This window comes from Momordica charantia (genome assembly GCF_013281855.1).
Source record: "Momordica charantia cultivar OHB3-1 chromosome 10 unlocalized genomic scaffold, Mcharantia_2.0 BLBB01000010.1, whole genome shotgun sequence".
Lineage (NCBI taxonomy): Eukaryota > Viridiplantae > Streptophyta > Magnoliopsida > Cucurbitales > Cucurbitaceae > Momordica > Momordica charantia.
In genome coordinates this window covers 15,012,279-15,029,025 of record NW_028275158.1, presented here as the reverse complement: position 1 = coordinate 15,029,025, position 16,747 = coordinate 15,012,279, and positions in this window count along the sequence as shown.

Here is a 16,747-nt window from a genome sequence, read left to right as displayed (position 1 = left end):
GCTCGGTCTTGCCTCATCTAAGTGATCAGCCGCTTCTTTCAGGCTCTTCTCTGCGAAGCACCGATGGCTCTCATAAGGATTCATGTCGCTTTCGGACCAAGTCGATGATCAGGGCTTCGTCCTACCTCGCCTGAATGGTCGGCCACTGCACCCTACACGCCTTGGATCGAAATTTCACCTCAGATCGGGATTTTGCTTCGACGAAACTCGTTTTGCTGTATCGTCCCCACAGACGGCGCCAATTGTTGATGCGTAGATTTCGGTCCTCCGGTTCACTACCTCGCATCCACCAAACTTGTTGATCCGGGACTAGTACCTGCAAAATCAAATCGAGCTAAACCGGTGTGACTCTAGTCACACGGGCTCCGATGCTTAAGTTAGCAAGAGAATAACGTAAATGTAGTCAACTCTCTTCCCCATATACCTCTAAGGCTGGATCAATACTTATAGCGTGAAGTTGTTCCAGAATCTTCCGTAGCTAACCCTAATTCACCGTTGCAGGGCCTGGGCGACATCGTCGATCGAAGACGGGGGATCACTGGCTGGGCCGTGGGCCGAGCACGGCTCGGGACCGAGCCCCGGGTCGGGACCGAGCACCGGGTCGGGGCCGAGCCCTTCGTGGCTCAGTGGGCTTCCCTCTGGTCGCTTTCCTCGTTCTCTGCCCCGGCGTTGGGTCACTCTTTTGGCCGGCCCGTTATGTCCCGGGCTGGTCTTCCCCAATCAGACTTCAACTCCTTGTCTCGTTTCGGGTCATTTTCGTTCTCCATAACAAATGGTATTGAAATTAAAAGCTTTTGCAGTAAAATAATTGAATTGGTCCATTACAATTTTTATGTACAAATAGTCAAGAAAGAATATACCTTGGCTCCATACTAAAAGTATACATTACTATATATAACTTGATGGTTGAATAGTCATTGGTGTGGATGGAAGAATGCCCAAAAAAAAAAAAACCACAATTTCTTCCAGTAAACTTCAATCTCATTAAAACTTCTCCACGTTTACGATTGTATCTCTTCTTTTTTTATTTAATACAAGTGGAGGAATTCGAACTCGAATTCATGACCAGATTAGAGATAGGTGTCAATTACTATTAGACTAAGTTCGTATTGGTCCGATTATATCTCATTTTAAACATTTCATGCACATGATAGGTGGAGAATTTTTCATTGTGAAATATAATGGATTTACCTACTGCCACAATCGTTTGATAAGGATTATAACTGAGTGCCACTATATTTTTATATAGTTTATCACTTAAGTTGAACGATGAACATATCTCTCTACCATAAAATTATTTTGTTGAATATGGGTGACCTTAAATTTTATGATTCAACTAAAAAAAATAATTTGGAAACTGACATTTATAAAGTAAGAAAAACTAAGGTCCATGAAGATTTTCATTAGAATAGTAGATTCTTTCTTCTCTAGTTGTAGCCATTTTCCTCGTCTTTTTCATTATTATTATTATTATTATTGTTTATTCTTGTGATTTTCATTCTATTATTTACTATGTATTTCTCTCCTTTTTTGATAGCATATAGTAGCTATAGCTAGAAATATTTATCAAAGCCTTTCAAGTCAATCGGATACTAAATATTGGAAATAAAGAGAATCAATAAACTCCAATGACAATATATAAATTTAAAAATGATAATTTTTTTGTTTTTTTTATTTTATATTTTACGACACAAGAGGACTCCCGAATCTTGGGTATGAACACTTAAGCCTCTTACCACTGCGCCAACACCCTAGAGTATAAAATTATAATTTTGTTGAGACCAACGTTCCGGTCTCATGAGTCTTTTTAATAACAACAAGCAATTTCTAAATTAAATAAGTTATTATGTATTGTGTTTAAAAAATAATTACTACAAACTAAGACATATAAAATAAGCTAGCATGTGTATATATATCATCAAATTAGAATATAAAGGAATCAATTTCATCAAATTATAATATAAAGTAAAGTATTTTTTTAAACTCAATTAATAAAGTATTTTTTAATATTATATCATCATTTCTTATGTCAATTAATTTTGACATTTTGTGACAAGAACTTACTTGAGAAAACGTTCGGTTCGATAAATAGAGATGAAGTTGAAATTTTATAAAGTTAGGAAGTATATAAATTATATATTCAGAGTAGGTTATCAAGAATGATATATGTAACAAATAAAATTTTAATATCTACATAAACATTAAAAAAATCAATACAAAAACAATAAACATTAAAAAAATCAATACAAAAACAACAAAAGAGAAATTGGAAATTCATTTCTCCTTCTAAGTTTTTTTTTCTCGGTATACATATAGGGATTGAAATTTGAATAATTCACGACATTTTGGTTAGAGATATGTACCTTAAAAATCCTAGTATCCATTATATCAATTGAGGTGATAGACCGACATATATAAATTTTATAGGTTGCAAGGTAAACATAACCCTAGACTCTTGACTATTCAAAATATTTTATTTCTAGGAAGAATTAGAAGTTAATGTTGTGTGAGAATAATGACACACATAAATTTTTAGGGTTTCAGGGCGTATAGAACTATTAATGTAGTCAACCACCTTTACTTTGTTTGACATTGAAAAGAAAAAGGAAAAAAAAAAAAGAAAAAAGGAAAAAACTCTCAATCAACTTAAAAGAGCCTTTATTTTTTTTTTTTCCTTCTTTCCCTCTTTTCAAGTATAATGAGAAAGAATCTCTTTGGTAATAAGTGGAGTATAAATAATATTTCATTGAACTAAAACAAGTAATAAGAATATTTGATTTTGTCAATGTGGATCTAAATGACATCTATTTCTTTTCTTTAGATCAGGGCTCAAATCTCATCCTCCCACATTTAATATACTAAAAAAATGGTTAAAATAGTTTTGGTGATCTCTTTTATAGGCCTTTTGACCTACATATTTGTAATTCTATATATAACATTATGTTATTCTATCAAAAGGTAAAATCATATGTATATATAATTTTATTCCAACTATAACTTGAATAATGTCATTAAAGGTATAATTTATTTCAATTGATTTATTGATTATATAATTTATTTTCTACATCAATGTTACGTGCAAGAGCATATATCAAAATATATATATGCCAACTTAAGGAATCTATCTCCGACCAAAAATGTGTGAGTTCCAATCTCGATCGATACTAAAAAAATCTAATATATATACAATTTTTTTTGCTTTAAAATTAATGTTGATCTTTATAAAGATACACTACACTATTTTTATTAAAAAATAACAATATGACAATAGATATATTAAGTTACACTTTAAAAATAATGTTCACCCGAGATTTTTGAAAAAAAAATAATTTGTGAAATTAACTTCATTTTGTATTAATGCAAAGAGGTTGAAGCTGGGAGCGTAACTTTGGAAAATACAGAAAAATTAATGTATTATTTAAGTTACTCTTTTTTCTATATTTACATAAAAAATTTTGAAACAAACTTGCAAGAAATTTGATCTTTCGCGTCAAAAGTAATCGTTGTCATAGAGACAAAATCTGTCGGCAAAGATATCTTTTGCAACGAAAATAACATCGTTAGTATAGATATTTTTGTCGATGAAACATAGAATTCCTCGGGAAAGATATAATTCGCAACAAACTTCTTCACTAAAGATACTGTTTCGGGAAAGAAATTGTGGACCCACGTGGAGGATGGTGATTCGTCCAAGACTGCGGATTGGGTTATTTCAATTGGCAGCTCTACCTCCAATGTGTCGAGGTGAGAGACTTAGCCGCTTCACCTATTCTCATACTTGCTAAACGGTTTGACCTGCTCTGGTTCGACTTGAATAGCTCGACAGATTCAATCTGCATTACGATAAGAATAACCGTTGGTCGTAAGGTCTGTCAGACCCCGCACCAATAAATTGAGGGCTTCATTCTCATCCCAGGTATCGAATTTCTTCTCAAATTTCTTATTAAGTCCAAGCTGTTTACTGACTTGAGCGTCGGTACAGTTTACCCTCTTGTACAGGTCAGTCCGAAGAGACTCGAGTTTTTCAGCTTCGGAATTAACCTTGACTAGGTCAAACCTTGTGCAAATTTTTGTATAAATAGATACCTGTAGACACTGGTCCGGCTAATTTTTAATTATTATTTATTTATTTATTATTATTATTTTTAAATATCTTCATTAAAAAAGATTACTTTATTATTGTTTATAAGCTAAAGTTTTAATTTAAATTAAAAAAAAAAAGTTTTCTTTTAAAGATTTTGATTTTATTAATAAAATTACAAATCTAAAAATAAAGATTTTATTTTAAACGTATGATATTAACAATTTTTTTCTCCCTTTGATTTTTTCTTAGTCAAGGTTCTACATGTGTCATTCCCTACGTTTTCCCTTTTTTTCTCTCTCTAGTTTTACTTGATTCACGCATTATTTTTTTTGTTGTTGTGTATTTAAACGACATAGACATACAGAGAAAACCATACGGAGCAGAAGAAATTTGAGACCTTCATCCCCCTACTTTTCTCTTTCTCTCATCTTCGTACTTCTCAATCCCTTTTCTTTACCATCTTGGACCACAAAAGTTAGACGTGTTCAAATTTGCCAATTATAGTGTTCTAACATATTCCTCCTTCACGCCCCAATTTCATTATCATCGTCGGAATTGGCGAATTGAGAATTTTTCAGCCTGTTCCATTGTCAAAGTTTGATCATGGAAAATTCTATATGGGGGATAGCTACATAACGTCTCTGCGTTTGGTCGGTCAATCGATCTCGGTCATTCGTTTCTTTCCTGAAGGAGGCAGTGTGCTTGATCGGCACGAGCAGAGACGATATGCTTACTTCCGGTGGCAAAACCGAATGGTATAGTAAAATTCAAGATTTCTTTTAAATAAAAGATTTTATTTATTTATTATTATTTTCTTTTTAAGAAAAGGGGCTTGTTGTGAAGAAATAAAAAGTTTCAAATCAGAACTTTTTAAAGGAAGATTTCAAATAAGTTTTAGAAATTTTTACAATAAAATTTGTTTTAAATAAAATACTAGAGGAATAAAAAGTTTAATTTTAAAATAAAAGTACATGTTTGTTTTTAAATAAGTTTCTCTTTAAAAAAATTAATAAAAGATTTTGATAAATAGATTTTGTTTTAAACTCAATGGTTTTTTGGTAAATAAAGACAATTTTGAAAGATAAAATTGTGTTTGAAGTTAAGTTATTATTATTACTGTTTTTTTAAAACGCAAAAATAAATTATTATTATTATTATTATTATTTTTCTCTCCTAAGCTTGAATTATTGAGTTTCTTATAATTTTAAAAAAAAATTATCTAGGAGGCAGTAAAAAGATCTGAAGACAATCTTTTAGTTTTTAAAAATACATGATTGAAATCTTTTTAAACAAGTTTTTTAATTATTGTTGGGGGAATCTCAACAAATAAAATCTGTTTTATAAAACATTTGGTTGAATTAAGAAATAAAGTTTTCTTTCAAAAATCTCTTTAATTTCGAATTAAATAAAATTTTTGTTTTAATTTAACAAAATTCGTTATTTTTTAGTTTTAAAAAATAAATTAAAAACTTTGTTTTTTTTTAAATATTATGTTTACATCTTAGGATGTTGACATAGTGGTAAGATGTTTGATTCTTAATGTATAAGACCTAAGTTTGAATCTTTGAATGTTTGATTTTTGTCATTTGTTTTTACTAAATAATTATTTTAAATAAAAGATTTCGTTTGGAGTTTTTTTTAAAACAAAATTCAAAAATACAAAATTTGTATTTTAAAAAGGATCATAACTTATAGATCAATATGAATAGGATTCATATTACAACTATTGGTTAAAAATAATGTGCATAAGATATACATTGCAACTATAGGTTATATGAGAGAATTGCTTTAGAATATGATTATATTTTGGGATTAAAGAATTAAATGTTAATTATTTAATTAATTATTTAATTAATTAATTGTTAATTGATTTAATAATTAATTAATTAATAAGATTAATTAATTATTAATATAACTAATATTAATTAATATTAATATTTATCACTCCTTGCTTAATTGTAGGGGAGTGGGTGGTTTGTAATGAGTGGGCTAACTTCACACGTCATCTGTTTTTTGACCACCCCTGGATTTTGGTGTCTAAAGCTCTCTCTCTCAATTCTCTCTGAGTTTCCAATCGCTGTTCCCACAAGCAAAGATCTTCACCAGAGACATAGCAAGGAAGATTGTTTCGTGGTGTCAATTGGATTTGTTGAAGAACTCTTCATCAAAGGTAATACCCAATTCTTCTGTATTTTCCTTTTTCATTTGTGGGTTTTGTTCACAAAAAATTCAAGAACAAAGATCCATGTTTCCGCTGCGGGATTTACATCCTTTCACCACTGATATAATAATAATATACAATTGATTTACTTTTGATATAACTATGATATCTATTGAAATTCTAACATGGCTTACCACTGATATACATATGATAACCATTGATTTACCACGCCAGTACAACATTTATATATCTGTGATATGTACTTGATATGTCTCTAAATTACCATTGATATACAATTGTGATATATACTGATATAAACTAATATAACACTGATATATACTTAATATGCTTCTAATTTACTATTGATATACCTCTGATATAACCATGATATCTACTAACATAACTATGATACATGTGTGTTGATATAATACTATTATATCCACTATTTTTTCATATGAAAACAATGGTCAAAAAAATTTGAAATATAAAGTAATTGTATAAAAGGTTTATGTGGATCATGCACGTCAAAAAAATAAATAAATAAAAATCTGATATACTTCAACTCCATTTAGCGGTCTGCTTAAAAAAAAAACTTCTGCTTCCGTGCATTTCTCCTAACTCTAATTCTCTCTCAATAAGAACATAATCCTAATAGTTTTGCTTCCAAATGAGTGCTACCACAAGTAATTTCTCGTTCTTAGAGGATAGCAGGGAAGATTTGGTGGCAGTGTTGAACGAATTTGTTGAGAATCTTTGAAAAAGGTCTTCACAAGTAACTATAACTTCCCTATTTTTATTTTACCGTATTGTCAAATTTCATCATTAAATTCATGAACACAATCTTTGTTTCCGCTGCGGGATTAACGTCTCATCATCTTGAACCTCATTTCGATGTCGAACGTCACCCTTATCCTCGCATCGGGATCATCCGTCAGACCAGCAAAGTCGCTAGCCCTCACCTCGACCACGACATTGTCAAAGGAGATGGTCTTCCTCTTCTTCTTCTTAGACTTCTTTGGGGGAGACCTCCTCTGAACCTCTTGAAGAGGTGAGATGCCAAGCACCTCGTTTGAAAACTCAGTTCTCTCATCTCCGCCAAAGGGTTGTTCCTCGCGAGCCCCTCATCCACGACGACCTCGGAAGGAGTCTCAACGACACCGCAGTCGAGGCTAGTCCAGATTTAGACGCACTTCCAGCACAAGGGCGCTTGCACTTCACGTCCTAGGCGAACCCGCAAACCATGGCTACGGGGGTTTAATTGGTGAAAAAATAAAAAAGTAAGGTTGAATGAAGAAGCAAGGTGACAGGTTCCGAAGTAGGCCTACCTAGTTTGAAATTCGGTTTTCGGGACTCTGGAGGGAGGGCAAAGGGTTGTAGTCGAGCAACCTAAAAGCCAACAGAAGCTTGTCAGTCAACAAGGATCCGACCTTTCTCCTGCTTTTGTACTTGTCTTTGTAATACTTCAAAATGTCGAAGGTCGGTTGGGTCAGTTGGAAAATATCAATCTATTAGTCAATGGTGTTACATCTAAAGATTGACTATTTCGCAATTCGGTCTTATACAAACTCATTGTATAGGATACCCTCACTCTCATGTCTTCACACGAACAACCTAGATCAGATCGTTTGTAACATTTTCAAAGTGGGTCGTATCCATAGTGTTTCCAATATAAAGTACCCAGCCATCCATATAATATATACTCTTTAGGTTATTCCCATGACATTATCCATTTGTATATCGAGGATATATCAAATATATACCCAGTATATATACTGTCCAAGTTACATGAAGATAACCTTGGTTGTTTAGTTTATTGGATTTGGACAATAAATTCAACAACAATTTTATTGAATATGAAAACATAACTTTATTGAATATAAATATGTTTTTACATAATTACAAACTACAAGTTTAGGATAACACACCTAACATCTATGTTGTCTGGAATATTATACCACTTACGAAGGGGTCCTAGATAGTTTTCAGGCATTTGGGAATGATATTATAGCCCTTGGCCCAAAGTGAAAACGTCGTTGTCCTCACCATCATTATCTGACAACCTAAAGTTTTCTATCTTCTCAAGCTCGGCATCTAACCTATCAGCCAGTTCTTCGCCAGAGCTAACTTGCATAGGGGAGGAGGTGTTAAGGTTCCGACCTAAGCTACCAAATGAACTACTGCTGGAAGAGCTTGACATGACTAGAAAGGAAAAGAGCAAAAAATATCAAAAGGTAGAGACTAACCTAGAGTGAAGTTCCGAGCTGCTCAGGTCGGACTCAAGATTTTCAGAAAGCGTAAAAAGCGGATATGAACCTTGGGGCTATTTATAGTACTCTAGAAATTGATCTTCGTCATACACGTATCCAGAAAATGACGAACTGAATTCCTCGGAAGTTCGAACGTCGAAACACTTTAGTGCCTTGACAGTTGTTAAATTGACTCTCGATTTCTTGAACGGCTATAATTTTCATCACAAACTTGGGAGTCACCATGTCAGCAGATTTACCATCAAATGAAAACTTCTATACCAGGTCGATCTCGGACCTGCCAGAAAGGGGGCCAATGTTTAGGGAGGAAATCATGGTGCCATGTGGAAGACAGATAACTGCCCACGAAAGCAGTAGTTTCAGACAAGTCCACCTCGAACCTTCTGAGATGGGTCACTTAGTCATTTCTCCTCCATTTACCTTTGTTGATGATTCAATCTGCTCCAAGATTGACCTGCCAAGCCCGACACGTCCAATCTACTATCTGACACGAGTGATCGCCGGTCGGGAGGTCTGTTAGATCTCAAACCTATAAATAGAGGGCACCATATTTCTACATATTAGTTGTATTTACCTATGGTTAGTTTGTTAATATTTTGTTAACTATAGTTAGTTTGTTAACTGCTTGCGTTAGTTCTTTTTACTAAAATTAGCTAGGTCTTCCCCTTTATGTATGTACTATGAGATATTAATCGAACCCCTATGCCTCTGTTGTCAATTGCCACTCCATTCACTGTTCTACACCATAAAGATGTTGATTACTCTTCTCTAAGTGCCTTTGGTTGTCTCTGTTATGCTTCCACTTTGAGTTATCACAGACGAAAGTTTGATCCACGCGCAGTCCTTTGTGTGTTCATTGGGTATCCTTCAGGGATCAAAGGCAACAAATTATATAATATTAGTAAGAAGTAGGTTTTCATTTCTAGAGATGTCATATTTCATTAGGAATTTTTCCCTTTCCACCACATTTCTTCACAACATGATGATTCCATTACTGATTTTGTACTCTCTTCATCTACCGTTAAAACACTTGTCGAGTCTCCCTCTCTTGTTCCAAGTTCTATGGCTTTTGCAGATGACAGAAATGTACCTGTTGTCTTTGATATTGTCGTGGCAGATAACCCATCACCTACTGATGATATTTGACAATACTATGACCGTCACTCCAACCCATATTGCTACTATTGAGATGCCTACAGCTCCTGCTGAGATGTTTGCACCTACCCATATTAATTTTGTTGCTGCTTCCAATGGTTCTAGTGATGCTTCCTTATCTGCTAGTCCACATGGTGCTCTATTACCCACTAGGTTTTCTAATGTTCCTCGTAGATCTCAAAGGCATCATCATCCTTCTAGCTATTTACATGATTTTCATTGCAATCTCTTGCAATCTTCACATTCTAATTTGCTGCAATCCAACACTTCTCATCCAATTGAAAAGCTTCTTTCTTATGATATTTTTACATCTGCTCAACACCACTTTCTCCTTGCTGTTTCTACAGAATTTGAGCCAAGTTTTTTTCATCAAGCAGTCCATATCCCCATTGGAAGCAAGCTATGGATGAAGAAATTGCAGCTATGGAGAGAACCAGGACTTGGAGTTTGATGCCTTTTCCTCATGGCCATCATGCTGTTGGTTGCAAATGGGTGTATCGTATTAAATGCAACCCAGATGGGTCGGTTAATCGTTATAAAGCGTGCCTTGTGGCCAATGGTTACAATCAATTGGAAGGTATCAATTTTCTTGATACTTATTTTCTAGTAGTAAAAATTGTGACTGTCAAGGTGTTCTCTAAACTCTTTCTGCTTCTTTTTCTTGGCCATTAGCTCAAATGGACATCAATAATGCATTTTTTAATGGAGATCTTTTTTAGGAGGTTTATATGTCTTTACCTTTGGGTTATTATCGAGATTCGAAGGCTTCTGATCAAAATTTAGTTTGTCGTTTAAACAAATCTATATATGGTCTTAAACAAGCATTTGGTTTATATGTTCTCCAAGTTTTCAGCTGCTCTGTTGGCCTCTGGTTTTTCTCAAACTAAAGCTGACTATTCTCTCCTTACTATAGGATCTGGGTCTTCTTTTGTTGCTTTGCTTGTTTACGTGGATGATATTCTTATCACTGGTCCTTCACCGGATATTATTGCTTCTGTAAAAGCTGATTTAGGTTCTCATTTTCAGTTGAAGGACTTAGGCACTGCAAAATATTTTCTTGGACTTGAACTTTCTCGTTCTTCTCATGGCATTTACTTGTCTCAACAAAAATATTGCCTGCAAATTTTGGAGAACTTTGGTTTTCTTGGTGCTCGATCTGCCTCTTACCCTATGACACCAGATCTTAAGCTCTCTGCTTCTTCGGGTGCTGTCCTTTCCTTAGAAAATGCCACTGCTTACCATCGTCTTGTTGGACGTCTCTTGTATCTTCAAATTTATGATATACATTCTCTGTCCACTACCTCAGTCAATTTCTCCAACGACCTTGTACGGGTCACGTCGTTGTTGTCCATCATTTGCTTCGCTACCTCAAATGTACTATTGGTCAGGAAATTATGCTTCGTGCATCCTCTTCTTTTAAACTCAAGGCTTTTATTGATGCTGATTGGGGTGCTTGTTTAGACACTCGTCGCTCCGTTTCTGGTTTTTGCATATTTCTTGGTGATTCTTTGGTCTCATGGAAGTCCAAGAAACAAAATACAGTCTCGCGGTCGTCTGCTGAGGCTGAATATCGTGCCCTTGCCACCGTTGCTAGTGAGTTAGTCTAGGTTGCTAAACTTCTTTTTGATTACATATCACTTCCCCTTGCCCTGCTTTGGTTTACTGTGATAACCAAGCTGCTGTTTCCATGGTTCCAATCCTACTTTCCATGTGCACACTAAGCACATCGAGATTGATTGTCATTTCGTTCATGATCGTGTTATTGGTGGTTTTTTGAAGCTTCTTCCTATACGCTCACGGGATCAACTTGCAGACATTTTCACCAAAGCTGTGCCTTCTTCTACTTTATAGAGTTTTTTGTTCAAGAAAGGTGTATTAGTTGTGTTTACCTATGGTTAGTTTGTGTTAATATTTTGTTAACTATAGTTGGTTTGTTAACTGCTTGTGTTAGTTCATGTTACTAAAATTGAGTTAGTTCTTTATATATGTACTTTGAGATATTATTTGTTGAGCAAGATAATATGTAAATAATAACATATTTCAATTCTCCCATATTTGTGATACTATGCCAGGTATTGAATTTCTCTCGAACTCTCTATTAATCTCGAGTTGTTTACTAACTTGAGTGTCGGAGAGTTTGCCCTCTTTTGCAAGTCAATTCGTACCGTACTAAGTCAACAGGCTTTCGTGTCCGCCAGGTTACTCGTTCCAATTTTTGTATAAACACACTTAATGATCACTAATTAGACCACAAGATTCTAGACATGATATGTAGAGTAATGAACGGGTGGTTGAGAATGATTTCATTTGATATTTCAACCCCAACCTTTATTTGGACAAAACCTAAATGAAATTCTGAAGTATGATTCATCAGACCATAACTCAAATACTTTTTATTTCTCAAACATTCAACGGACTCATGTGGTAAGAGACACAAGTCCTGGTATGTGTTCGTTCTCAATTTATTTTAAGCACACACATCATCCGGTGAGGAAGGATTCTTTAATAAATTTTGGAAAATCAAATTTCCTTTTCGTATTTTGTTCCTTTGTCATCTTTAATTTTCATTTTCGAGATGTAAAATGATGTTTTTGAATCGTATCCAATCCAAATCAAATTATATTATGATGTGAAAATTTAGATTTATGCATGTGAGGAACAGAGGGATTGGATTTTGTGGAAATTTTGATGTTGACGTGGAGAGTGTCCATTGGCTTTGAGTGATACGAAATGGATAATTTTGAAACAATATTTATTATGTATTTTTTTCTCAATCTTTCATTCTTGGGATTTTTTTATTAAATAATTATTTTTTAAAAACAAATTACAAAACTAAGGTAGGTTTCAAAATAATTACAAAAACAAAGTAGATAAATCGCAGGGGTGACCTGCAATTTGATCAAAGTCGTAACCGTTGCCCGCAATTAATGCTGAAATGGCCGGTCATTTAAAGTCGCAGCCATTGATTGCGACTTCTCCCTCACATGGCTCCACTGGAACTACGGCTCTAGCAGACCTTTTGTTCTTATTATTATTATTATTATTATTTTGAATTTGGGAGTCGCAGCTAATCTTTGTTTTTTTTCCCTCCTCAGTTGAATTTGGGAGTGTAGTCACTTTTTTTTTTATTTGGGAGTTCCCTTTGTTTTTTTTCCCTCTTTTATTATATTGAATTTGGAAGTCGCAACCATTTGCTTTGTTCTTTTTTTCTTTTGAATTTAGAAGTTGTATCCGTGCCACTCCCCACCAATACCTTTTATTCTTTTTTTTATTTTATTTTAAAAAATCATAATTTAAGAAAAAGGCTAAATTGTATAATCTTAATTTTTTCCATATTCGGAAAAAGGATCATGAATTACCTACAACATGATGGACATCTTCCTGTAGTGCAATAATTTAAAACAAAATAATTATAAAACAAACAAAACCCTAATTAATCATATCCTAGATTGAAAAACGGCCTCTAAATCCCAAACAAAAATCTTGGTTTTGTTTTAAAGCCATGTATTTGGCGATGCAAATGACAAAACAAATGACAAAACATGTGGGTTTCATGTAATTTATACTTGACTTTTATGTTTTGATTAATTTAATAATGTTTTTATCGATTTAGTTTATATTAAATTTAAATGTTCTTTTATAGAACATACGAAGATGAAGCACAAGAAGCTAAATGACATTTTAATCATCGAATTGGTTTTAATCTAATTTTAAACCTTCAGACTTTATATGACATTTTAATCAAAATTTAAAATATCATACTAAAAAAATAAAAATTTTAGTCACATCTTAATTAGATTTCGCAATATTAATAAAATAACAACATATAAATTAAAAATATAAATAAATAAAAAAGTGGAAGTCGCGTACAATAAAAGGTGAAAGTCGCATACATTACTTCTACCTAGTCACTTGCACCATCAAATATACACGTTTGCACGGAAATCGCAAACATTGTACGTGAGTTTTGACTTTTATTTTGACCTAACCTTTTTTTTAAACCAAACTTACGTTTGAATTTATTTATTTAAATTATATTTATTTTGTAGTTATTTTTAAACTAACATTATTTTTGTAATTTATTTTTAAAACTAGAATATTTTAAAACTTTGTCCTTCATTCTTGATGTGACACCAATAAAATAAGGTTAAATAAGAATATTAAATTAACCATGTTGTCATTTTTATCCATATTTTCAAGTATTTATATCAATAAAACACGTCATAGAGATTTCTGGTATAAAAAACAAATCGTAACAATATTAAAATACATATATCAACCAAATATCATCAAAATGGACATTTTATTCATATTAATAATTTTTAATTTATTTAAAAGGAGTAAAATATTTATTTGTTAATTTAAATATTTGTTATGATTTTTTTCCATTAATATTGATGGACATCCTATATATTTTTTCATACAATTGATATCTTAACGTTCCATCAATATTGAAAACCCTAGACCAAATATATGTTTTACATTAAAATATTTAAGAGTATCTTTTCAATTTAATTTTATTATTAAAAAATATTTTACCAAATTTTAATTTAGTCCCTAATCACTGAAATTAGTTAATAATAAACTTAACATAATATTTAGTGGATTTGTAGAAATTTAGAGAAGAAAGAAGATATAAATGGAAGAAATTTCAAAATTTTGTAAAAATTTGGAGGAATTAGAAATTTTCCTCCCTCTAAGTGATATTTTTCAACTTTGAAATTTGCATCAATTCACCAAGTATTATACTATATAAGTTTATAATTGACCAATTTTAACATTTACTAACGTCGGACTAAATTGAAAAATGTTAAATATTAAGAACTAAATAAAAGCATTTTAAACAATAGAAACTAATTTGGAAAATACGTCCCAACATTTCGAGACTAAAACATTTATTTAGCTCTAAAATAATTGTGTTTAGAAGTCAATAGGACAAACATAAACATATCATGGTTGGAAAAATTAGTATAATGTTTCCTAAATTTTAATTGTCCCAGGTTCCGAATATCATTTGTGTTATACAAGTTTAGCCCTAAAATTACTTTTATATATATATATAGAGGAATATAAGTATAGTTTATATGGTTAAGTTCAAACCGGTTAACATATTATAACTAAGTCATGTTGATGCGTGGATTTTGACCTTTTGGTTCTCCTTCTCGCATACACCTAACTGGATGATAAGGGAATGAATACCTACAAAACCAAATCGATCTAAATCGGTGTGACATTTGTCCCACGAGCTCCGATGCCTAAATTAGCAAGGAGAGTTGAGAAGTAATTAGTTTCAAGTATATCACTTGATTACCCTAGGGTTAGGCTGCATAACCTATTTATAGTCGTTTGGAGAGTTCTAGAGCCTTCTAGGTGAGCCCTAGATAACCGTCGTAAGGCCCAAGGCATCTTGACAACAGAAGAGGGAGGATGCCGGGCTCGGCTCGGCTCGGTTTGGCCGGCCATCTCGTCGATTCTCTTATGTTCCCTTGGTTGGTTTGTTTGTCGTTTTCCTTTGTATAACAAGTCACTCTAATTAATTCTTAGATTTTATCGATATTGATAGAAAAATTTTATATGTCAAAAGAAACTCAATATTCTAGTTAAATCTAGATTTAGATGTAAAAAAGAAATACATGGTTTGTTTTTTATTTTATTTTTTTCAGTACAACATGTAGGGGTGCGGATCGAAATCACAACCTCTTGATTGGAGATTGTCAATTACTACTAAGTTATGCTCGCTTTGGCAATAATATGGTTTGTTTTACTATTGATTATCATTCACATAGAATTAATGGTATACAAGGTAGAAATAGCAACATGAGAACTCATTTTATACCTCACTCATACATAAAACTTAGGGGTGTAAATTCTTGAATCGACGTAGTTCGGTTCGGTTAAAATAGATGTCATGTCGGTTGGCTCGGTTTTATCAAAACATATAACCCTACCTTTATAAACCTAACACTAGATCTTGTTACTTCCGTTCTTCCCTCCCTCTGTCCCAAATGCGCCTCCCTCCCCAAATGTGCCTCCCTCCCAAATGCGTTGGCGACCAAAAGGAGAACTCATTTTATGCCTCACTCATACATAAAACTCAAAAAAAGAGACATAATATGTAAGTATTAACGAGAAAAATTACAAATAACATAGGAAATTTTAATTTAGGTTGAACTAGCTAGTGGTTGTTAGAATTTTTAATAATATGGAGCACACATGTAATTACTTTTTTTTTTAATTAAACCAAATGAAGTGATCTCATTATGTGTAAATTTTAGAATAGTGGAATAATTTCGGGGGAAATAATAAAGACATTGTAAACAATACTTTTTTGTCAGTTTAATGGGATTTTTTTTTGAAACAATAGACTATTTCTTAAAATAAAAAAAGGAGAAAAACGGGCAATTTTAAAATAGGAACGCGTCTCTTTCACAGGCCCATTCCAATGTTTTGACTGAAATAAACGGGTCGTAATTGTCCATTACATATTTTTTCATTTTCATTTTTCTATTTTTAATTTTCTCGATATATTAATTCATTTTGTTTTTTGTTTTTCTAACTTTTTTATTAATTTTTTTATTTTTTTATTTTACTTGAATGCATCACTATTTATTTTGTATTATTGTTTTTAAACATTGCCCATATTAAAAATCTCTTAAATATAATATAACAAATCTAATTTAATTATCTAGATAGATTGTAGATCCATCAAATTAATCTTTCTAAAATAATTAAAAATTTAAGCTATTTATTTAAAAGCCAAAACTTTAAAGTAAATCCTAAGAAAAATATTTAAACCACTTGGAAAGATTATCTAAATAAATTCATAAATAATATCATTTTAAGGAGAATAATATTTACCATATTTAATTATTCTTAATTAATTTATCAAACTTATTTTCTGTTATTATAAAAACCATTTTAAGATTTCAATATTTGTTATTATAAAAACCATTTTAAGATTTCAATATTTGTTTGAATATTCGGTAAGTTTTCAATCTTCTCAACTTTTAAATATTTTTATTATAATAATAATATTTACTATAAATTTTTAATCTTTTTTAAAATATGTTTTAAAATTTT